Here is a 22,724-nt window from a genome sequence, read left to right on the forward strand (position 1 = left end):
GTAAGTGGCCTCAGCCAGCAGCCACAGGCCCTGATGTGGTGTAAGTGGCCCCAGCCGGTCACTCAGGCCCTGGTGTGGTGTCGGTGGCATCAGCTAGCAGCACAAGACATTGGAAAACAGCCAAAAGCAATGTCGTTAATGTGCCCTCATTAATGGGCAGCTGCTTTTGGTCTTTTAATACACCCCTTCTCTGGATCAAAAGCGGTTCAATGACATGAAAATGAAAGGCTTACAGCACCAGGTATTCCCAGGTAGTCTCCCATCCAAGTACTAACCAAGCCCAGCCCTGCTTAGCTTCCGAGATCAGACGAGGTCGGGCGTGCTCAGGGTGGTATGGCCGTAAGCTGCTGGCCCCAGCACAATGTCTCAATTTATGGATTCAACTGATTAGGTGGCAAGTACCTGAAGTTACGAAGACAATCCTTTAACCATACCTGCATGTTTGCATAATACCCTAACCCAAAGGCTCAGTTTAGCATTTATCTAACAGCACAGGCCATGGATTGTTGAAGATGGCCTCAGGAACCAGCACAGGGCCTGGTGTGTTGTACATGGCCACAGCTAGCAGCACAGGGCCTGGTTTGGTGAAGATGGCCTCGGCCAGAAGCGCAGGGCCTGGTGTGATGTGAGTGGCCTGAGCAAGAGCCACAGGCCCTGGTGTGGTGTAAGTGGCCTCAGCCAGAAGCCACAGGCACTGGTGTGGTGTAAGTGGCCTCAGCCAGCAGCCACAGGCCCTGGTGTGGTGTAAGTGGCCTCAGCCAGAGCCACAGGCCCTGGTGTGGTGTAAGTGGCCTCAGCCAGTGCCACAGGCCCTGGTGTGGTGTAAGTGGCCTGAGCAAGAGCCAAAGACCCTGGTGTGGTGTAATTGGCCTCAATAGCAACTTATGCCCTGGTGTGGTGTAAGTGGCCTCAGCCAGCAGCCACAGGCCCTGGTGTGGTGTAAGTGGCCTCAGCCAGCAGCCACAGGCCCTGGTGTGGTGTAAGTGGCCTGAGCAAGAGCCACAGGCCCTGGTGTGGTGTAAGTGGCCTCAGCCAGAAGCCACAGGCACTGGTGTGGTGTAAGGGGCCTCAATAGCAACTAATGCCCTGGTGTGGTGTAAGTGACCTCAGCCAGCAGCCACAGGCCCTGGTGTGGTGTAAGTGGCCTCAGCCAGCAGCCACAGGCCCTGGTGTGGTGTAAGTGGCCTCAGCCAGTGCCACAGACCCTGGTGTGGTGTAATTGGCCTCAATAGCAACTAATGCCCTGGTGTGGTGTAAGTGGCCTCAGCCAGCAGCCACAGGCCCTGGTGTGGTGTAAGTGGCCTCAGCCAGCAGCCACAGGCCCTGATGTGGTGTAAGTGGCCCCAGCCGGTCACTCAGGCCCTGGTGTGGTGTAGGTGGCATCAGCTAGCAGCACAAGACATTGGAAAACAGCCAAAAGCAATGTCGTTAATGTGCCCTCATTAATGGGCAGCTGCTTTTGGTCTTTTAATACACCCCTTCTCTGGATCAAAAGCGGTTCAATGACATGAAAATGAAAGGCTTACAGCACCAGGTATTCCCAGGTAGTCTCCCATCCAAGTACTAACCAAGCCCAGCCCTGCTTAGCTTCCGAGATCAGACGAGGTCGGGCGTGCTCAGGGTGGTATGGCCGTAAGCTGCTGGCCCCAGCACAATGTCTCAATTTATGGATTCAACTGATTAGGTGGCAAGTACCTGAAGTTACGAAGACAATCCTTTAACCATACCTGCATGTTTGCACAATACCCTAACCCAAAGGCTCAGTTTAGCATTTATCTAACAGCACAGGCCCTGGATTGTTGAAGATGGCCTCAGGAACCAGCACAGGGCCTGGTGTGTTGTACATGGCCACAGCTAGCAGCACAGGGCCTGGTGTGATGTGAGTGGCCTGAGCCAGAAGCCACAGGCACTGGTGTGGTGTAAGTGGCCTCAGCCAGCAGCCACAGGCCCTGGTGTGGTGTAAGTGGCCTCAGCCAGCAGCCACAGGCCCTGGTGTGGTGTAAGTGGCCTCAGCCAGCAGCCACAGGCCCTGGTGTGGTGTAAGTGGCCTCAGCCAGAGCCACAGGTCCTGGTGTGGTGTAAGTGGCCTCAGCCAGTGCCACAGGCCCTGGTGTGGTGTAAGTGGCCTCAGCCAGAAGCCACAGGCCCTGGTGTGGTGTAAGTGGCCTCAGCCAGCAGCCACAGGCCCTGGTGTGGTGTAATTGGCCTCAGCCAGAGCCACAGGTCCTGGTGTGGTGTAAGTGGCCTCAGCCAGTGCCACAGGCCCTGGTGTGGTGTAAGTGGCCTGAGCAAGAGCCACAGACCCTGGTGTGGTGTAATTGGCCTCAATAGCAACTAATGCCCTGGTGTGGTGTAGGTGGCCTCAGCCAGCAGCCACAGGCCCTGGTGTGGTGTAAGTGGCCTCAATAGCAACTAATGCCCTGGTGTGGTGTAAGTGGCCTCAGCCAGCAGCCACAGGCCCTGGTGTGGTGTAAGTGGCCTCAGCCAGAGCCACAGGTCCGGGTGTGGTGTAAGTGGCCTCAGCCAGAGCCACAGGTCCTGGTGTGGTGTAAGTGGCCTCAGCCAGTGCCACAGGCCCTGGTGTGGTGTAAGTGGCCTCAGCCAGCAGCCACAGGCCCTGGTGTGGTGTAAGTGGCCTCAGCCAGCAGCCACAGGCCCTGGTGTGGTGTAAGTGGCCTCAGCCAGCAGCCACAGGCCCTGGTGTGGTGTAAGTGGCCTCAGCCAGCAGCCACAGGCCCTGGTGTGGTGTAAGTGGGCTCAGCCAGAGCCACAGGTCCTGGTGTGGTGTAAGTGGCCTCAGCCAGTGCCACAGGCCCTGGTGTGGTGTAAGTGGCCTGAGCAAGAGCCACAGACCCTGTTGTGGTGTAATTGGCCTCAATAGCAACTAAGGCCCTGGTGTGGTGTAGGTGGCCTCAGCCAGCAGCCACAGGCCCTGGTGTGGTGTAAGTGGCCTCAGCCAGCAGCCACAGGCCCTGGTGTGGTGTAAGTGGCCTCAGCCAGCAGCCACAGGCCCTGATGTGGTGTACGTGGCCCCAGCTAGTCACTCAGGCCCTGGTGTGGTGTAGGTGGCATCAGCTAGCAGCACAAGACATTGGAAAACAGCCAAAAGCAATGTCGTTAATGTGCCCTCATTAATGGGCAGCTGCTTTTGGTCTTTTAATACACCCCTTCTCTGGATCAAAAGCGGTTCAATGGCATGAAAATGAAAGGCTTACAGCACCAGGTATTCCCAGGCGGTCTCCCATCCAAGTACTAACCAAGCCCAGCCCTGCTTAGCTTCCGAGATCAGACGAGGTCGGGCGTGCTCAGGGTGGTATGGCCGTAAGCTGCTGGCCCCAGCACAATGTCTCAATTTATGGATTCAACTGATTAGGTGGCAAGTACCTGAAGTTACGAAGACAATCCTTTAACCATACCTGCATGTTTGCATAATACCCTAACCCAAAGGCTCAGTTTAGCATTTATCTAACAGCACAGGCCCTGGATTGTTGAAGATGGCCTCAGGAACCAGCACAGGGCCTGGTGTGTTGTACATGGCCACAGCTAGCAGCACAGGGCCTGGTTTGGTGAAGATGGCCTCGGCCAGAAGCGCAGGGCCTGGTGTGATGTGAGTGGCCTGAGCAAGAGCCACAGGCCCTGGTGTGGTGTAAGTGGCCTCAGCCAGAAGCCACAGGCACTGGTGTGGTGTAAGTGGCCTCAGCCAGCAGCCACAGGCCCTGGTGTGGTGTAAGTGGCCTCAGCCAGCAGCCACAGGCCCTGGTGTGGTGTAAGTGGCCTCAGCCAGCAGCCACAGGCCCTGGTGTGGTGTAAGTGGCCTCAGCCAGAGCCACAGGCCCTGGTGCGGCGTAAGTGGCCTCAGCCAGTGCCACAGGCCCTGGTGTGGTGTAAGTGGCCTGAGCAAGAGCCACAGACCCTGGTGTGGTGTAAGTGGCCTCAGCCAGCAGCCACAGGCCCTGGTGTGGTGTAAGTGGCCTCAGCCAGCAGCCACAGGCCCTGGTGTGGTGTAAGTGGCCTCAGCCAGCAGCCACAGGCCCTGGTGTGGTGTAAGTGGCCTCAGCCAGAGCCACAGGCCCTGGTGTAGTGTAAGTGGCCTCAGCCAGTGCCACAGGCCCTGGTGTGGTGTAAGTGGCCTGAGCAAGAGCCACAGACCCTGGTGTGGTGTAATTGGCCTCAATAGCAACTAATGCCCTGGTGTGGTGTAGGTGGCCTCAGCCAGCAGCCACAGGCCCTGGTGTGGTGTAAGTGGCCTCAGCCAGTGCCACAGGCCCTGGTGTGGTGTAAGGGGCCTCAATAGCAACTAATGCCCTGGTGTGGTGTAAGTGGCCTCAGCCAGCAGCCACAGGCACTGGTGTGGTGTAAGTGCCCTCAGCCAGCAGCCACAGGCCCTGGTGTGGTGTAAGTGGCCTCAGCCAGCAGCCACAGGCCCTGGTGTGGTGTAAGTGGCCTCAGCCAGCAGCACAGGCCCTGGTGTGGTGTAAGTGGCCTGAGCAAGAGCCACAGGCCCTGGTGTGGTGTAAGTGGCCTCAGCCAGAAGCCACAGGCACTGGTGTGGTGTAAGTGCCCTCAGCCAGCAGCCACAGGCCCTGGTGTGGTGTAAGTGACCTCAGCCAGCAGCCACAGGCCCTGGTGTGGTGTAAGTGGCCTCAGCCAGCAGCCACAGGCCCTGGTGTGGTGTAAGTGGCCTCAGCCAGTGCCACAGGCCCTGGTGTGGTGTAAGTGGCCTGAGCAAGAGTCACAGACCCTGGTGTGGTGTAATTGGCCTCAATAGCAACTAATGCCCTGGTGTGGTGTAGGTGGCCTCAGCCAGCAGCCACAGGCCCTGGTGCGGTGTAAGTGGCCTCAGCCAGTGCCACAGGCCCTGGTGTGGTGTAAGTGGCCTGAGCAAGAGCCACAGACCCTGGTGTGGTGTAATTGGCCTCAATAGCAACTAATGCCCTGGTGTGGTGTAAGTGGCCTCAGCCAGCAGCCACAGGCCCTGGTGTGGTGTAAGTGGCCTCAGCCAGCAGCCACAGGCCCTGATGTGGTGTAAGTGGCCCCAGCCGGTCACTCAGGCCCTGGTGTGGTGTAGGTGGCATCAGCTAGCAGCACAAGACATTGTAAAACAGCCAAAAGCAATGTCGTTAATGTGCCATCATTAATGGGCAGCTGCTTTTGGTCTTTTAATACACCCCTTCTCTGGATCAAAAGCGGTTCAATGACATGAAAATGAAAGGCTTACAGCACCAGGTAGTCTCCCATCCAAGTACAAACCAAGCCCAGCCCTGCTTAGCTTCCGAGATCAGACGAGGTCGGGCGTGCTCAGGGTGGTATGGCCGTAAGCTGCTGGCCCCAGCACAATGTCTCAATTTATGGATTCAACTGATTAGGTGGCAAGTACCTGAAGTTACGAAGACAATCCTTTAACCATACCTGCATGTTTGCATAATACCCTAACCCAAAGGCTCAGTTTAGCATTTATCTAACAGCACAGGCCATGGATTGTTGAAGATGGCCTCAGGAACCAGCACAGGGCCTGGTGTGTTGTACATGGCCACAGCTAGCAGCACAGGGCCTGGTTTGGTGAAGATGGCCTCGGCCAGAAGCGCAGGGCCTGGTGTGATGTGAGTGGCCTGAGCAAGAGCCACAGGCCCTGGTGTGGTGTAAGTGGCCTCAGCCAGAAGCCACAGGCACTGGTGTGGTGTAAGTGGCCTCAGCCAGCAGCCACAGGCCCTGGTGTGGTGTAAGTGGCCTCAGCCAGCAGCCACAGGCCCTGGTGTGGTGTAAGTGGCCTCAGCCAGCAGCCACAGGCCCTGGTGTGGTGTAAGTGGCCTCAGCCAGAGCCACAGGCCCTGGTGTGGTGTAAGTGGCCTCAGCCACTGCCACAGGCCCTGGTGTGGTGTAAGTGGCCTGAGCAAGAGCCAAAGACCCTGGTGTGGTGTAATTGGCCTCAATAGCAACTAATGCCCTGGTGTGGTGTAGGTGGCCTCAGCCAGCAGCCACAGGCCCTGGTGTGGTGTCAGTGGCCTCAATAGCAACTAATGCCCTGGTGTGGTGTAAGTGGCCTCAGCCAGCAGCCACAGGCCCTGGTGTGGTGTAAGTGGCTTGAGCAAGAGCCACAGACCCTGGTGTGGTGTAATTGGCCTCAATAGCAACTAAGGCCCTGGTGTGGTGTAGGTGGCCTCAGCCAGCAGCCACAGGCCCTGGTGTGGTGTAAGTGACCTCAGCCAACAGCCACAGGCCCTGGTGTGGTGTAAGTGGCCTCAGCCAGCAGCCACAGGCCCTGATGTGGTGTAAGTGGCCCCAGCCGGTCACTCAGGCCCTGGTGTGGTGTAGGTGGCATCAGCTAGCAGCACAAGACATTGGAAAACAGCCAAAAGCAATGTCGTTAATGTGCCCTCATTAATGGGCAGCTGCTTTTGGTCTTTTAATACACCCCTTCTCTGGATCAAAAGTGGTTCAGTGACATGAAAATGAAATGCTTACAGCACCAGGTATTCCCAGGCGGTCTCCCATCCAAGTACTAACCAAGCCCAGCCCTGCTTAGCTTCCGAGATCAGACGAGGTCGGGCGTGCTCAGGGTGGTATGGCCGTAAGCTGCTGGCCCCAGCACAATGTCTCAATTTATGGATTCAACTGATTAGGTGGCAAGTACCTGAAGTTACGAAGACAATCCTTTAACCATACCTGCATTTTTGCATAATACCCTAACCCAAAGGCTCAGTTTAGCATTTATCTAACAGCACAGGCCCTGGATTGTTGAAGATGGCCTCAGGAACCAGCACAGGGCCTGGTGTGTTGTACATGGCCACAGCAAGCAGCACAGGGCCAGGTTTGGTGAAGATGGCCTCGGCCAGAAGCACAGGGTCTGGTGTGATATGAGTGGCCTGAGCAAGAGCCACAGGCCCTGGTGTGGTGTAAGTGGCCTCAGCCAGAAGCCACAGGCCCTGGTTTGGTGTAGGTGGCCTCAGCCAGCAGCCACAGGCCCTTGTGTGGTGTAAGTGGCCTCAGCCAGCAGCCACAGGCCCTGGTGTGGTGTAAGTGGCCTCAGCCAGCAGCCACAGGCCCTGGTGTGGTGTAATTGGCCTCAATAGCAACTAAGGCCCTGGTGTGGTGTAAGTGGCCTCAGCCAGCAGCCACAGGCCCTGGTGTGGTGTAAGTGGCCTCAGCCAGTGCCACAGGCCCTGGTGTGGTGTAAGGGGCCTCAATAGCAACTAATGCCCTGGTGTGGTGTAAGTGGCCTCAGCCAGCAGCCACAGGCACTGGTGTGGTGTAAGTGCCCTCAACAAGCAGCCACAGGCCCTGGTGTGGTGTAAGTGGCCTCAGCCAGCAGCCACAGGCCCTGGTGTGGTGTAAGTGGCCTCAGAATCAGAATCAGAATCAGAATACTTTATTGATCCCTGGGGGAAATTATTTTTTGTTACAGTGCTCCATTTTAAACCAACATTAAGACAAGACAGACAATACGCTAACTAAGAATAGTACAATATATACATATATATACATACATACATACATAAGTCACTTATAAATAAATATTTGGAAAAGAAACATGTGTAGTTGTAGCAGCAAACAGTGTGTTAAGTGGATGCGTTGTACAGGGAGATGGCCACAGGCAGGAATGATTTCCTGTGTCGTTCAGTGGTGCTTTTCGGTAATCTCAGTCTCTCACTGAACGAGCTCCTGTGACTGACCAACATGTCATGGAGTGGGTGGGAGGTGTTATCCAACATTGTCTTTATCTTGGACAGCATCCGCCTCTCCGACACCACCTTGAGGGAGTCCAGCTCCATCCCCACAACATTGCTGGCCTTACGGATCAGTTTATTAAGTCTGTTGGCATCTGCGACCCTCAGCCTGCTCCCCCAGCATGCAACAGCATAGAGGATCGCACTGGCCACCACAGACTCATAGAAAATCCTCAGCATTTTCTGGCAGATGTTGAAGGACCTCAGTCGCCTCAAAAAATAGAGACGACTCTGGCCCTTCCTGTAAAGTGCTGTGGTGTTTTTAGCCCAGTCCAGTTTATTGTCAATGTGTACTCCAAGGTATTTATAGTCCTCCACAATGTCAACACTGACCCCCTGGATTGAAACAGGGGTCAAGTGTTTCCTGGTCTTCCTGAAGTCCACGATCAGTTCCTTGGTCTTTGCCACGTTGAGCTGCAGATGATTCTGCTCACACCACGTGACAAAGGAGTCGACCACAGCCCGGTACTCTGTCTCATCATCCCTGCTGATGCATCCAACCACCGCAGAGTCATCAGAAAACTTCTGAAGATGGCATGTCTCTGTGCAGTGGCTGAAGTCTGTGGTGTAGAGGGTGAAGAGGAAGGGGGAGAGGACAGTCCCCTGTGGTGCCCCTGTGTTGCTAATCACCTTGTCAGACACACACTGTGGGAGACGTACATATTGTGGTCTTCCTGTCAGGTAATCAACAATCCAGGACACCAGAGAAGCATCCACCTGCATCGCTGCTAACTTATCACCCAGGAGGGTCGGCCTGATGGTGTTGAAAGCACTGGAAAAGTCAAAAAACATGACCCTCACAGTGCTCGCCGGCTGGTCCAGATGGGTGTAGACACGATTGAGCAGGTAGATGATGGCGTCCTCTGTTCCGAGACGAGGCTGATAAGCGAACTGAAGGGGATCCAGATGTGGTCTTACTATGGGTCGCAGCTGGTCCAGGATGAGCCTTTCCACCACACCAGGGCATTAGTGGCCCAAGCAAGAGCCACAGGCCCTGGTGTGGTGTAAGTGGCCTCAGCCAGAAGCCACAGGCACTGGTGTGGTGTAAGTGCCCTCAGCCAGCAGCCACAGGCCCTGGTGTGGTGTAAGTGACCTCAGCCAGCAGCCACAGGCCCTGGTGTGGTGTAAGTGGCCTCAGCCAGCAGCCACAGGCCCTGGTGTGGTGTAAGTGGCCTCAGCCAGTGCCACAGGCACTGGTGTGGTGTAAGTGGCCTGAGCAAGAGTCACAGACCCTGGTGTGGTGTAATTGGCCTCAATAGCAACTAATGCCCTGGTGTGGTGTAGGTGGCCTCAGCCAGCAGCCACAGGCCCTGGTGTGGTGTAAGTGGCCTCAGCCAGTGCCACAGGCCCTGGTGTGGTGTAAGTGGCCTGAGCAAGAGCCACAGACCCTCGTGTGGTGTAATTGGCCTCAATAGCAACTAATGCCCTGGTGTGGTGTAAGTGGCCTCAGCCAGCAGCCACAGGCCCTGGTGTGGTGTAAGTGGCCTCAGAAGCAAATAAGGCCGTATTGTGGTGTATGTGGCCTCAGCCAGGAGCCACAGGCCCTGGTGTGGTGTAAGTGGCCTGAGCAAGAGCCACAGACCCTGGTGTGGTGTAAGTGGCCTCAGCCAGCAGCCACAGGCCTTGGTGTGGTGTAAGTCGCCTCAGCCAGAAGCCACAGGCACTGGTGTGGTGTAAGTGGCCTCAGCCAGCAGCCACAGGCCCTGGTGTGGTGTAAGTGGCCTGAGCAAGAGCCACAGGCCCTGGTGTGGTGTAATTGGCCTCAATAGCAACTAAGGCCCTGGTGTGGTGTAAGTGGCCTCATCCAGAGCCACAGGCCCTGGTGTGGTGTAAGTGGCCTCAGAAGCAAATAAGGCCGTGGTGTGGTGTAAGTGGCCTCAGCCAGAAGCCACAGGCACTGGTGTGGTGTAAGTGGCCTCAGCCAGCAGCCACAGGCCCTGGTGTGGTGTAAGTGACTTCAGCCAGTGCCACAGGCCCTGGTGTGGTGTAAGTGGCCTGAGCAAGAGCCACCGACCCTGGTGTGGTGTAATTGGCCTCAATAGCAACTAATGCCCTGGTCTGGTGTAGGTGGCCTCAGCCAGCAGCCACAGGCCCTGGTGTGGTGTAAGTGGCCTCAGCCAGTGCCACAGGCCCTGGTGTGGTGTAAGGGGCCTCAATAGCAACTAATGCCCTGGTGTGGTGTAAGTGGCCTCAGCCAACAGCCACAGGCACTGGTGTGGTGTAAGTGCCCTCAGCCAGCAGCCATAGGCCCTGGTGTGGTGTAAGTGGCCTCAGCCAGCAGCCACAGGCCCTGGTGTGGTGTAAGTGGCCTGACCAAGAGCCACAGGCACTGGTGTGGTGTAAGTGCCCTCAGCCAGCAGCCACAGGCCCTGGTGTGGTGTAAGTGGCCTCAGCCAGCAGCCACAGGCCCTGGTGTGGTGTAAGTGGCCTCAGCCAGCAGCCACAGGCCATGGTGTGGTGTAAGTGCCCTCAGCCAGCAGCCACAGGCCCTGGTGTGGTGTAAGTGACCTCAGCCAGCAGCCACAGGCCCTGGTGTGGTGTAAGTGGCCTCAGCCAGCAGCCACAGGCCCTGGTGTGGTGTAAGTGGCCTCAGCCAGTGCCACAGGCACTGGTGTGGTGTAAGTGGCCTGAGCAAGAGTCACAGACCCTGGTGTGGTGTAATTGGCCTCAATAGCAACTAATGCCCTGGTGTGGTGTAGGTGGCCTCAGCCAGCAGCCACAGGCCCTGGTGTGGTGTAAGTGGCCTCAGCCAGTGCCACAGGCCCTGGTGTGGTGTAAGTGGCCTGAGCAAGAGCCACAGACCCTCGTGTGGTGTAATTGGCCTCAATAGCAACTAATGCCCTGGTGTGGTGTAAGTGGCCTCAGCCAGCAGCCACAGGCCCTGGTGTGGTGTAAGTGGCCTCAGAAGCAAATAAGGCCGTATTGTGGTGTATGTGGCCTCAGCCAGGAGCCACAGGCCCTGGTGTGGTGTAAGTGGCCTGAGCAAGAGCCACAGACCCTGGTGTGGTGTAAGTGGCCTCAGCCAGCAGCCACAGGCCTTGGTGTGGTGTAAGTCGCCTCAGCCAGAAGCCACAGGCACTGGTGTGGTGTAAGTGGCCTCAGCCAGCAGCCACAGGCCCTGGTGTGGTGTAAGTGGCCTGAGCAAGAGCCACAGGCCCTGGTGTGGTGTAATTGGCCTCAATAGCAACTAAGGCCCTGGTGTGGTGTAAGTGGCCTCATCCAGAGCCACAGGCCCTGGTGTGGTGTAAGTGGCCTCAGAAGCAAATAAGGCCGTGGTGTGGTGTAAGTGGCCTCAGCCAGAAGCCACAGGCACTGGTGTGGTGTAAGTGGCCTCAGCCAGCAGCCACAGGCCCTGGTGTGGTGTAAGTGACTTCAGCCAGTGCCACAGGCCCTGGTGTGGTGTAAGTGGCCTGAGCAAGAGCCACCGACCCTGGTGTGGTGTAATTGGCCTCAATAGCAACTAATGCCCTGGTCTGGTGTAGGTGGCCTCAGCCAGCAGCCACAGGCCCTGGTGTGGTGTAAGTGGCCTCAGCCAGTGCCACAGGCCCTGGTGTGGTGTAAGGGGCCTCAATAGCAACTAATGCCCTGGTGTGGTGTAAGTGGCCTCAGCCAACAGCCACAGGCACTGGTGTGGTGTAAGTGCCCTCAGCCAGCAGCCATAGGCCCTGGTGTGGTGTAAGTGGCCTCAGCCAGCAGCCACAGGCCCTGGTGTGGTGTAAGTGGCCTGACCAAGAGCCACAGGCACTGGTGTGGTGTAAGTGCCCTCAGCCAGCAGCCACAGGCCCTGGTGTGGTGTAAGTGGCCTCAGCCAGCAGCCACAGGCCCTGGTGTGGTGTAAGTGGCCTCAGCCAGCAGCCACAGGCCATGGTGTGGTGTAAGTGGCCTCAGCCAGCAGCCACAGGCCCTGGTGTGGTGTAAGTGGCCTCAGCCAGCAGCCACAGGCCCTGGTGTGGTGTAAGTGGCCTCAGCCAGAGCCACAGGCCCTGGTATAGTGTAAGTGGCCTCAACCAGTGCCACAGGCCCTGGTGGGGTGTAAGTGGCCTGAGCAAGAGCCACAGACCCTGGTGTGGTGTAATTGGCCTCAATAGCAACTAATGCCCTGGTGTGGTGTAGGTGGCCTCAGCCAGCAGCCACAGGCCCTGGTGTGGTGTAAGTGGCCTCAGCCAGTGCCACAGGCCCTGGTGTGGTGTAAGGGGCCTCAATAGCAACTAATGCCCTGGTGTGGTGTAGGTGGCCTCAGCCAGCAGCCACAGGCCCTGGTGTGGTGTAAGTGGCCTCAGCCAGTGCCAAAGGCCCTGATGTGGTGTAAGTGGCCTCAATAGCAACTAATGCCCTGGTGTGGTGTAAGTGGCCTCAGCCAGCAGCCACAGGCACTGGTGTGGTGTAAGTGGCCTCAGCCAGCAGCCACAGGCCCTGGTGTGGTGTAAGTGGCCTCAGCCAGCAGCCACAGGCCCTGGTGTGGTGTAAGTGGCCTGAGCCAGCAGCCACAGGCCCTGGTGTGGTGTATGTGGCCTCAGCCAGAAGCCACAGGCACTGGTGTGGTGTAAGTGCCCTCAGCCAGCAGCCACAGGCCCTGGTGTGGTGTAAGTGACCTCAGCCAGCAGCCACAGGCCCTGGTGTGGTGTAAGTGGCCTCAGCCAGCAGCCACAGGCCCTGGTGTGGTGTAAGTGGCCTCAGCCAGTGCCACAGGCCCTGGTGTGGTGTAAGTGGCCTGAGCAAGAGTCACAGACCCTGGTGTGGTGTAATTGGCCTCAATAGCAACTAATGCCCTGGTGTGGTGTAGGTGGCCTCAGCCAGCAGCCACAGGCCCTGGTGTGGTGTAAGTGGCCTCAGCCAGTGCCACAGGCCCTGGTGTGGTGTAAGTGGCCTGAGCAAGAGCCACAGGCCCTGGTGTGGTGTAAGTGGCCTCAGCCAGCAGCCACAGGCCCTGGTGTGGTGTAAGTGGCCTGAGCAAGAGCCACAGGCCCTGGTGTGGTGTAAGTGGCCTCAGCCAGAAGCCACAGGCACTGGTGTGGTGTAAGTGCCCTCAGCCAGCAGCCACAGGCCCTGGTGTGGTGTAAGTGACCTCAGCCAGCAGCCACAGGCCCTGGTGTGGTGTAAGTGGCCTCAGCCAGCAGCCACAGGCCCTGGTGTGGTGTAAGTGGCCTCAGCCAGTGCCACAGGCCCTGGTGTGGTGTAAGTGGCCTGAGCAAGAGTCACAGACCCTGGTGTGGTGTAATTGGCCTCAATAGCAACTAATGCCCTGGTGTGGTGTAGGTGGCCTCAGCCAGCAGCCACAGGCCCTGATGTGGTGTAAGTGGCCCCAGCCGGTCACTCAGGCCCTGGTGTGGTGTAGGTGGCATCAGCTAGCAGCACAAGACATTGGAAAAGAGCCAAAATCAATGTCGTTAATGTGCCCTCATTAATGGGCAGCTGCTTTTGGTCTTTTAATACACCCCTTCTCTGGATCAAAAGCGGTTCAATGACATGAAAATGAAAGGCTTACAGCACCAGGTATTCCCAGGTAGTCTCCCATCCAAGTACTAACCAAGCCCAGCCCTGCTTAGCTTCCGAGATCAGACGAGGTCGGGCGTGCTCAGGGTGGTATGGCCGTAAGCTGCTGGCCCCAGCACAATGTCTCAATTTATGGATTCAACTGATTAGGTGGCAAGTACCTGAAGTTACGAAGACAATCCTTTAACCATACCTGCATGTTTGCATAATACCCTAACCCAAAGGCTCAGTTTAGCATTTATCTAACAGCACAGGCCATGGATTGTTGAAGATGGCCTCAGGAACCAGCACAGGGCCTGGTGTGTTGTACATGGCCACAGCTAGCAGCACAGGGCCTGGTTTGGTGAAGATGGCCTCGGCCAGAAGCGCAGGGCCTGGTGTGATGTGAGTGGCCTGAGCAAGAGCCACAGGCCCTGGTGTGGTGTAAGTGGCCTCAGCCAGAAGCCACAGGCACTGGTGTGGTGTAAGTGGCCTCAGCCAGCAGCCACAGGCCCTGGTGTGGTGTAAGTGGCCTCAGCCACTGCCACAGGCCCTGGTGTGGTGTAAGTGGCCTCAATAGCAACTAAGGCCCTGGTGTGGTGTAGGTGGCCTCAGCCAGCAGCCACAGGCCCTGGTGTGGTGTAAGTGGCCTCAGCCAGAGCCACAGACCCTGGTGTGGTGTAATTGGCCTCAATAGCAACTAAGGCCCTGGTGTGGTGTAGGTGGCCTCAGCCAGCAGCCACAGGCCCTGGTGTGGTGTAAGTGGCCTCAGCCAGCAGCCACAGGCCCTGGTGTGGTGTAAGTGGCCTCAGCCAGAGCCACAGGCCCTGATGTGGTGTAAGTGGCCCCAGCCGGTCACTCAGGCCCTGGTGTGGTGTAGGTGGCATCAGCTAGCAGCACAAGACATTGGAAAAGAGCCAAAAGCAGTGTCGTTAATGTGCCCTCATTAATGGGCAGCTGCTTTTGGTCTTTTAATACACCCCTTCTCTGGATCAAAAGCGGTTCAATGACATGAAAATGAAAGGCTTACAGCACCAGGTATTCCAAGGAAGTCTCCCATCCAAGTACTAACCAAGCCCAGCCCTGCTTAGCTTCCGAGATCAGACGAGGTCGGGCGTGCTCAGGGTGGTATGGCCGTAAGCTGCTGGCCCCAGCACAATGTCTCAATTTATGGATTCAAGTGATTAGGTGGCAAGTACCTGAAGTTACGAAGACAATCCTATAACCATACCCGCATGTTTGCATAATACCCTAACCAAAAGGCTCAGTTTAGCATTTATCCAACAGCACAGGCCCTGGATTGTTGAAGATGGCCTCAGGAACCAGAACAGGGCCTGGTGTGTTGTACATGGCCACAGCTAGCAGCACAGGGCCTGGTTTGGTGAAGATGGCCTCGGCCAGAAGCACAGGGCCTGGTGTGATATGAGTGGCCTGAGCAAGAGCCACAGGCCCTGGTGTGGTGTAAGTGGCCTGAGCAAGAGCCACAGGCCCTGGTGTGGAGTAAGTGGCCTGAGCAAGAGCCACAGGCCCTGGTGTGGTGTAAGTGGCCTGAGCAAGAGCCACAGGCCCTGGTGTGGTGTAATTGGCCTCAATAGCAACTAAGGCCCTGGTGTGGTGTATGTGGCCTCAGCCAGCAGCCACAGGCCCTGGTGTGGTGTAAGTGGCCTGAGAAGCAAATAAGGCCGTATTGTGGTGTATGTGGCCTCAGCCAGGAGCCACAGGCCCTGGTGTGGTGTAAGTGGCCTGAGCAAGAGCCACAGACCCTGGTGTGGTGTAAGTGGCCTCAGCCAGCAGCCACAGGCCTTGGTGTGGTGTAAGTCGCCTCAGCCAGAAGCCACAGGCACTGGTGTGGTGTAAGTGGCCTCAGCCAGCAGCCACAGGCCCTGGTGTGGTGTAAGTGGCCTCATCCAGAGCCACAGGCCCTGGTGTGGTGTAAGTGGCCTCAGAAGCAAATAAGGCCGTGGTGTGGTGTAAGTGGCCTCAGCCAGAAGCCACAGGCACTGGTGTGGTGTAAGTGGCCTCAGCCAGCAGCCACAGGCCCTGGTGTGGTGTAAGTGACTTCAGCCAGTGCCACAGGCCCTGGTGTGGTGTAAGTGGCCTGAGCAAGAGCCACCGACCCTGGTGTGGTGTAATTGGCCTCAATAGCAACTAATGCCCTGGTGTGGTGTAGGTGGCCTCAGCCAGCAGCCACAGGCCCTGGTGTGGTGTAAGTGGCCTCAGCCAGTGCCACAGGCCCTGGTGTGGTGTAAGGGGCCTCAATAGCAACTAATGCCCTGGTGTGGTGTAAGTGGCCTCAGCCAACAGCCACAGGCACTGCTGTGGTGTAAGTGCCCTCAGCCAGCAGACATAGGCCCTGGTGTGGTGTAAGTGGCCTCAGCCAGCAGCCACAGGCCCTGGTGTGGTGTAAGTGGCCTCAGCCAGCAGCCACAGGCCATGGTGTGGTGTAAGTGGCCTCAGCCAGCAGCCACAGGCCCTGGTGTGGTGTAAGTGGCCTCAGCCAGTGCCACAGGCCCTGGTGTGGTGTAAGTGGCCTGAGCAAGAGTCACAGACCCTGGTGTGGTGTAATTGGCCTCAATAGCAACTAATGCCCTGGTGTGGTGTAGGTGGCCTCAGCCAGCAGCCACAGGCCCTGGTGTGGTGTAAGTGGCCTCAGCCAGCAGCCCCAGGCCCTGGTGTGGTGTAAGTGGCCTCAGCCAGTGCCACAGGCCCTGGTGTGGTGTAAGTGGCCTGAGCAAGAGTCACAGACCCTGGTGTGGTGTAATTGGCCTCAATAGCAACTAATGCCCTGGTGTGGTGTAGGTGGCCTCAGCCAGCAGCCACAGGCCCTGGTGTGGTGTAAGTGGCCTCAGCCAGCAGCCCCAGGCCCTGGTGTGGTGTAAGTGGCCTGAGCAAGAGCCACAGACCCTGGTGTGGTGTAATTGGCCTCAATAGCAACTAATGCCCTGGTGTGGTGTAAGTGGCCTCAGCCCGCAGCCACAGGCCCTGGTGTGGTGTAAGTGGCCTCAGCCAGCAGCCACAGGCCCTGATGTGGTGTAAGTGGCCCCAGCCGGTCACTCAGGCCCTGGTGTGGTGTAAGTGGCCTGAGCCAGCAGCCACAGGCCCTGGTGTGGTGTAAGTGGCCTCAGCCAGAAGCCACAGGCACTGGTGTGGTGTAAGTGCCCTCAGCCAGCAGCCACAGGCCCTGGTGTGGTGTAAGTGACCTCAGCCAGCAGCCACAGGCCCTGGTGTGGTGTAAGTGGCCTCAGCCAGCAGCCACAGGCCCTGGTGTGGTGTAAGTGGCCTCAGCCAGTGCCACAGGCCCTGGTGTGGTGTAAGTGGCCTGAGCAAGAGTCACAGACCCTGGTGTGGTGTAATTGGCCTCAATAGCAACTAATGCCCTGGTGTGGTGTAGGTGGCCTCAGCCAGCAGCCACAGGCCCTGGTGTGGTGTAAGTGGCCTCAGCCAGTGCCACAGGCCCTGGTGTGGTGTAAGTGGCCTGAGCAAGAGCCACAGGCCCTGGTGTGGTGTAAGTGGCCTCAGCCAGCAGCCACAGGCCCTGGTGTGGTGTAAGTGGCCTGAGCAAGAGCCACAGGCCCTGGTGTGGTGTAAGTGGCCTCAGCCAGAAGCCACAGGCACTGGTGTGGTGTAAGTGCCCTCAGCCAGCAGCCACAGGCCCTGGTGTGGTGTAAGTGACCTCAGCCAGCAGCCACAGGCCCTGGTGTGGTGTAAGTGGCCTCAGCCAGCAGCCACAGGCCCTGGTGTGGTGTAAGTGGCCTCAGCCAGTGCCACAGGCCCTGGTGTGGTGTAAGTGGCCTGAGCAAGAGTCACAGACCCTGGTGTGGTGTAATTGGCCTCAATAGCAACTAATGCCCTGGTGTGGTGTAGGTGGCCTCAGCCAGCAGCCACAGGCCCTGGTGTGGTTTAAGTGGCCTCAGCCAGTGCCACAGACCCTGGTGTGGTGTAATTGGCCTCAATAGCAACTAATGCCCTGGTGTGGTGTAGGTGGCCTCAGCCAGCAGCCACAGGCCCTGATGTGGTGTAAGTGGCCCCAGCCGGTCACTCAGGCCCTGGTGTGGTGTAGGTGGCATCAGCTAGCAGCACAAGACATTGGAAAAGAGCCAAAATCAATGTCGTTAATGTGCCCTCATTAATGGGCAGCTGCTTTTGGTCTTTTAATACACCCCTTCTCTGGATCAAAAGCGGTTCAATGACATGAAAATGAAAGGCTTACAGCACCAGGTATTCCCAGGTAGTCTCCCATCCAAGTACTAACCAAGCCCAGCCCTGCTTAGCTTCCGAGATCAGACGAGGTCGGGCATGCTCAGGGTGGTATGGCCGTAAGCTGCTGGCCCCAGCACAATGTCTCAATTTATGGATTCAACTGATTAGGTGGCAAGTACCTGAAGTTACGAAGACAATCCTTTAACCATACCTGCATGTTTGCATAATACCCTAACCCAAAGGCTCAGTTTAGCATTTATCTAACAGCACAGGCCCTGGATTGTTGAAGATGGCCTCAGGAACCAGCACAGGGCCTGGTGTGTTGTACATGGCCACAGCTAGGAGCACAGGGCCTGGTTTGGTGAAGATGGCCTCGGCCAGAAGCGCAGGGCCTGGTGTGATGTGAGTGGCCTGAGCAAGAGCCACAGGCCCTGGTGTGGTGTAAGTGGCCTCAGCCAGAAGCCACAGGCACTGGTGTGGTGTAAGTGGCCTCAGCCAGCAGCCACAGGCCCTGGTGTGGTGTAAGTGGCCTCAGCCAGCAGCCACAGGCCCTGGTGTGGTGTAAGTGGCCTCAGCCAGAGCCACAGGCCCTGGTGTAGTGTAAGTGGCCTCAGCCAGTGCCACAGGCCCTGGTGTGGTGTAAGTGGCCTGAGCAAGAGCCACAGACCCTGGTGTGGTGTAATTGGCCTCAATAGCAACTAATGCCCTGGTGTGGTGTAGGTGGCCTCAGCCAGCAGCCACAGGCCCTGGTGTGGTGTAAGTGGCCTCAGCCAGTGCCACAGGCCCTGGTGTGGTGTAAGGGGCCTCAATAGCAACTAATGCCCTGGTGTGGTGTAAGTGGCCTCAGCCAGCAGCCACAGGCACTGGTGTGGTGTAAGTGGCCTCAGCCAGCAGCCACAGGCCCTGGTGTGGTGTAAGTGGCCTCAGCCAGCAGCCACAGGCCCTGGTGTGGTGTAAGTGGCCTGAGCCAGCAGCCACAGGCCCTGGTGTGGTGTAAGTGGCCTCAGCCAGAAGCCACAGGCACTGGTGTGGTGTAATTGCCCTCAGCCAGCAGCCACAGGCCCTGGTGTGGTGTAAGTGACCTCAGCCAGCAGCCACAGGCCCTGGTGTGGTGTAAGTGGCCTGAGCCAGCAGCCACAGGCCCTGGTGTGGTGTAAGTGGCCTCAGCCAGTGCCACAGGCCCTGGTGTGGTGTAAGTGGCCTGAGCAAGAGTCACAGACCCTGGTGTGGTGTAATTGGCCTCAATAGCAACTAATGCCCTGGTGTGGTGTAGGTGGCCTCAGCCAGCAGCCACAGGCCCTGATGTGGTGTAAGTGGCCCCAGCCGGTCACTCAGGCCCTGGTGTGGTGTAGGTGGCATCAGCTAGCAGCACAAGACATTGGAAAAGAGCCAAAATCAATGTCGTTAATGTGCCCTCATTAATGGGCAGCTGCTTTTGGTCTTTTAATACACCCCTTCTCTGGATCAAAAGCGGTTCAATGACATGAAAATGAAAGGCTTACAGCACCAGGTATTCCCAGGTAGTCTCCCATCCAAGTACTAACCAAGCCCAGCCCTGCTTAGCTTCCGAGATCAGACGAGGTCGGGCATGCTCAGGGTGGTATGGCCGTAAGCTGCTGGCCCCAGCACAATGTGTCAATTTATGGATTCAACTGATTAGGTGGCAAGTACCTGAAGTTACGAAGACAATCCTTTAACCATACCTGCATGTTTGCATAATACCCTAACCCAAAGGCTCAGTTTAGCATTTATCTAACAGCACAGGCCCTGGATTGTTGAAGATGGCCTCAGGAACCAGCACAGGGCCTGGTGTGTTGTACATGGCCACAGCTAGGAGCACAGGGCCTGGTTTGGTGAAGATGGCCTCGGCCAGAAGCGCAGGGCCTGGTGTGATGTGAGTGGCCTGAGCAAGAGCCACAGGCCCTGGTGTGGTGTAAGTGGCCTCAGCCAGAAGCCACAGGCACTGGTGTGGTGTAAGTGGCCTCAGCCAGCAGCCACAGGCCCTGGTGTGGTGTAAGTGGCCTCAGCCAGCAGCCACAGGCCCTGGTGTGGTGTAAGTGGCCTCAGCCAGCAGCCACAGGCCCTGGTGTGGTGTAAGTGGCCTCAGCCAGCAGCCACAGGCCCTGGTGTGGTGTAAGTGGCCTCAGCCAGAGCCACAGGCCCTGGTGTAGTGTAAGTGGCCTCAGCCAGTGCCACAGGCCCTGGTGTGGTGTAAGTGGCCTGAGCAAGAGCCACAGACCCTGGTGTGGTGTAATTGGCCTCAATAGCAACTAATGCCCTGGTGTGGTGTAGGTGGCCTCAGCCAGCAGCCACAGGCCCTGGTGTGGTGTAAGTGGCCTCAGCCAGTGCCACAGGCCCTGGTGTGGTGTAAGGGGCCTCAATAGCAACTAATGCCCTGGTGTGGTGTAAGTGGCCTCAGCCAGCAGCCACAGGCACTGGTGTGGTGTAAGTGGCCTCAGCCAGCAGCCACAGGCCCTGGTGTGGTGTAAGTGGCCTCAGCCAGCAGCCACAGGCCCTGGTGTGGTGTAAGTGGCCTGAGCCAGCAGCCACAGGCCCTGGTGTGGTGTAAGTGGCCTCAGCCAGAAGCCACAGGCACTGGTGTGGTGTAAGTGCCCTCAGCCAGCAGCCACAGGCCCTGGTGTGGTGTAAGTGACCTCAGCCAGCAGCCACAGGCCCTGGTGTGGTGTAAGTGGCCTCAGCCAGCAGCCACAGGCCCTGGTGTGGTGTAAGTGGCCTCAGCCAGTGCCACAGGCCCTGGTGTGGTGTAAGTGGCCTGAGCAAGAGTCACAGACCCTGGTGTGGTGTAATTGGCCTCAATAGCAACTAATGCCCTGGTGTGGTGTAGGTGGCCTCAGCCAGCAGCCACAGGCCCTGGTGTGGTTTAAGTGGCCTCAGCCAGTGCCACAGGCCCTGGTGTGGTGTAAGTGGCCTGAGCAAGAGCCACAGGCCCTGGTGTGGTGTAAGTGGCCTCAGCCAGCAGCCACAGGCCCTGGTGTGGTGTAAGTGGCCTGAGCAAGAGCCACAGGCTCTGGTGTGGTGTAAGTGGCCTCAGCCAGAAGCCACAGGCACTGGTGTGGTGTAAGTGCCCTCAGCCAGCAGCCACAGGCCCTGGTGTGGTGTAAGTGACCTCAGCCAGCAGCCACAGGCCCTGGTGTGGTGTAAGTGGCCTCAGCCAGCAGCCACAGGCCCTGGTGTGGTGTAAGTGGCCTCAGCCAGTGCCACAGGCCCTGGTGTGGTGTAAGTGGCCTGAGCAAGAGTCACAGACCCTGGTGTGGTGTAATTGGCCTCAATAGCAACTAATGCCCTGGTGTGGTGTAGGTGGCCTCAGCCAGCAGCCACAGGCCCTGGTGTGGTGTAAGTGGCCTCAGCCAGTGCCACAGGCCCTGGTGTGGTGTAAGTGGCCTGAGCAAGAGCCACAGACCCTGGTGTGGTGTAATTGGCCTCAATAGCAACTAATGCCCTGGTGTGGTGTAAGTGGCCTCAGCCAGCAGCCACAGGCCCTGGTGTGGTGTAAGTGGCCTCAGCCAGCAGCCACAGGCCCTGATGTGGTGTAAGTGGCCCCAGCCGGTCACTCAGGCCCTGGTGTGGTGTCGGTGGCATCAGCTAGCAGCACAAGACATTGGAAAACAGCCAAAAGCAATGTCGTTAATGTGCCCTCATTAATGGGCAGCTGCTTTTGGTCTTTTAATACACCCCTTCTCTGGATCAAAAGCGGTTCAATGACATGAAAATGAAAGGCTTACAGCACCAGGTATTCCCAGGTAGTCTCCCATCCAAGTACTAACCAAGCCCAGCCCTGCTTAGCTTCCGAGATCAGACGAGGTCGGGCGTGCTCAGGGTGGTATGGCCGTAAGCTGCTGGCCCCAGCACAATGTCTCAATTTATGGATTCAACTGATTAGGTGGCAAGTACCTGAAGTTACGAAGACAATCCTTTAACCATACCTGCATGTTTGCATAATACCCTAACCCAAAGGCTCAGTTTAGCATTTATCTAACAGCACAGGCCATGGATTGTTGAAGATGGCCTCAGGAACCAGCACAGGGCCTGGTGTGTTGTACATGGCCACAGCTAGCAGCACAGGGCCTGGTTTGGTGAAGATGGCCTCGGCCAGAAGCGCAGGGCCTGGTGTGATGTGAGTGGCCTGAGCAAGAGCCACAGGCCCTGGTGTGGTGTAAGTGGCCTCAGCCAGAAGCCACAGGCACTGGTGTGGTGTAAGTGGCCTCAGCCAGCAGCCACAGGCCCTGGTGTGGTGTAAGTGGCCTCAGCCAGAGCCACAGGCCCTGGTGTGGTGTAAGTGGCCTCAGCCAGTGCCACAGGCCCTGGTGTGGTGTAAGTGGCCTGAGCAAGAGCCAAAGACCCTGGTGTGGTGTAATTGGCCTCAATAGCAACTTATGCCCTGGTGTGGTGTAAGTGGCCTCAGCCAGCAGCCACAGGCCCTGGTGTGGTGTAAGTGGCCTCAGCCAGCAGCCACAGGCCCTGGTGTGGTGTAAGTGGCCTGAGCAAGAGCCACAGGCCCTGGTGTGGTGTAAGTGGCCTCAGCCAGAAGCCACAGGCACTGGTGTGGTGTAAGGGGCCTCAATAGCAACTAATGCCCTGGTGTGGTGTAAGTGACCTCAGCCAGCAGCCACAGGCCCTGGTGTGGTGTAAGTGGCCTCAGCCAGCAGCCACAGGCCCTGGTGTGGTGTAAGTGGCCTCAGCCAGTGCCACAGACCCTGGTGTGGTGTAATTGGCCTCAATAGCAACTAATGCCCTGGTGTGGTGTAAGTGGCCTCAGCCAGCAGCCACAGGCCCTGGTGTGGTGTAAGTGGCCTCAGCCAGCAGCCACAGGCCCTGATGTGGTGTAAGTGGCCCCAGCCGGTCACTCAGGCCCTGGTGTGGTGTAGGTGGCATCAGCTAGCAGCACAAGACATTGGAAAACAGCCAAAAGCAATGTCGTTAATGTGCCCTCATTAATGGGCAGCTGCTTTTGGTCTTTTAATACACCCCTTCTCTGGATCAAAAGCGGTTCAATGACATGAAAATGAAAGGCTTACAGCACCAGGTATTCCCAGGTAGTCTCCCATCCAAGTACTAACCAAGCCCAGCCCTGCTTAGCTTCCGAGATCAGACGAGGTCGGGCGTGCTCAGGGTGGTATGGCCGTAAGCTGCTGGCCCCAGCACAATGTCTCAATTTATGGATTCAACTGATTAGGTGGCAAGTACCTGAAGTTACGAAGACAATCCTTTAACCATACCTGCATGTTTGCATAATACCCTAACCCAAAGGCTCAGTTTAGCATTTATCTAACAGCACAGGCCCTGGATTGTTGAAGATGGCCTCAGGAA

The 22,724-nt window shown here is 57.4% G+C and overlaps 10 non-coding genes and 1 pseudogene across 10 annotated transcripts; all 11 read right to left on the bottom strand.

Moving 5' to 3' along the window:
- Positions 1-226: 226 nt before the first annotated feature.
- Positions 227-345, bottom strand: LOC145427388 (5S ribosomal RNA). The gene has a single exon (XR_013908020.1). It is a non-coding gene; the product is annotated as a 5S ribosomal RNA (ribosomal RNA).
- A 1,174-nt stretch (positions 346-1,519) lies between these two features.
- Positions 1,520-1,638, bottom strand: LOC145427399 (5S ribosomal RNA). Its single transcript, XR_013908021.1, has one exon. It is a non-coding gene; the product is annotated as a 5S ribosomal RNA (ribosomal RNA).
- Positions 1,639-3,208: 1,570 nt separating this feature from the next.
- Positions 3,209-3,327, bottom strand: LOC145427593 (5S ribosomal RNA). The gene has a single exon (XR_013908135.1). It is a non-coding gene; the product is annotated as a 5S ribosomal RNA (ribosomal RNA).
- A 1,884-nt stretch (positions 3,328-5,211) lies between these two features.
- On the bottom strand, positions 5,212-5,320 carry LOC145427447 (5S ribosomal RNA; annotated as a pseudogene).
- A 1,135-nt stretch (positions 5,321-6,455) lies between these two features.
- Positions 6,456-6,574, bottom strand: LOC145427656 (5S ribosomal RNA). Its single transcript, XR_013908198.1, has one exon. It is a non-coding gene; the product is annotated as a 5S ribosomal RNA (ribosomal RNA).
- Positions 6,575-13,202: 6,628 nt separating this feature from the next.
- LOC145427410 (5S ribosomal RNA) lies at positions 13,203-13,321 on the bottom strand. Its single transcript, XR_013908022.1, has one exon. It is a non-coding gene; the product is annotated as a 5S ribosomal RNA (ribosomal RNA).
- Positions 13,322-14,219: 898 nt separating this feature from the next.
- LOC145426728 (5S ribosomal RNA) lies at positions 14,220-14,338 on the bottom strand. Its single transcript, XR_013907444.1, has one exon. It is a non-coding gene; the product is annotated as a 5S ribosomal RNA (ribosomal RNA).
- Positions 14,339-17,399: 3,061 nt separating this feature from the next.
- Positions 17,400-17,518, bottom strand: LOC145426644 (5S ribosomal RNA). Its single transcript, XR_013907354.1, has one exon. It is a non-coding gene; the product is annotated as a 5S ribosomal RNA (ribosomal RNA).
- Positions 17,519-18,891: 1,373 nt separating this feature from the next.
- On the bottom strand, positions 18,892-19,010 carry LOC145426646 (5S ribosomal RNA). The gene has a single exon (XR_013907356.1). It is a non-coding gene; the product is annotated as a 5S ribosomal RNA (ribosomal RNA).
- Positions 19,011-21,132: 2,122 nt separating this feature from the next.
- Positions 21,133-21,251, bottom strand: LOC145427419 (5S ribosomal RNA). Its single transcript, XR_013908023.1, has one exon. It is a non-coding gene; the product is annotated as a 5S ribosomal RNA (ribosomal RNA).
- A 1,174-nt stretch (positions 21,252-22,425) lies between these two features.
- LOC145427430 (5S ribosomal RNA) lies at positions 22,426-22,544 on the bottom strand. The gene has a single exon (XR_013908024.1). It is a non-coding gene; the product is annotated as a 5S ribosomal RNA (ribosomal RNA).
- Positions 22,545-22,724: the final 180 nt, after the last annotated feature.

This window comes from Astatotilapia calliptera, chromosome 3 (assembly GCF_964374335.1).
Source record: "Astatotilapia calliptera chromosome 3, fAstCal68.1, whole genome shotgun sequence".
NCBI classification, from domain to species: Eukaryota; Metazoa; Chordata; class Actinopteri; order Cichliformes; family Cichlidae; genus Astatotilapia; species Astatotilapia calliptera.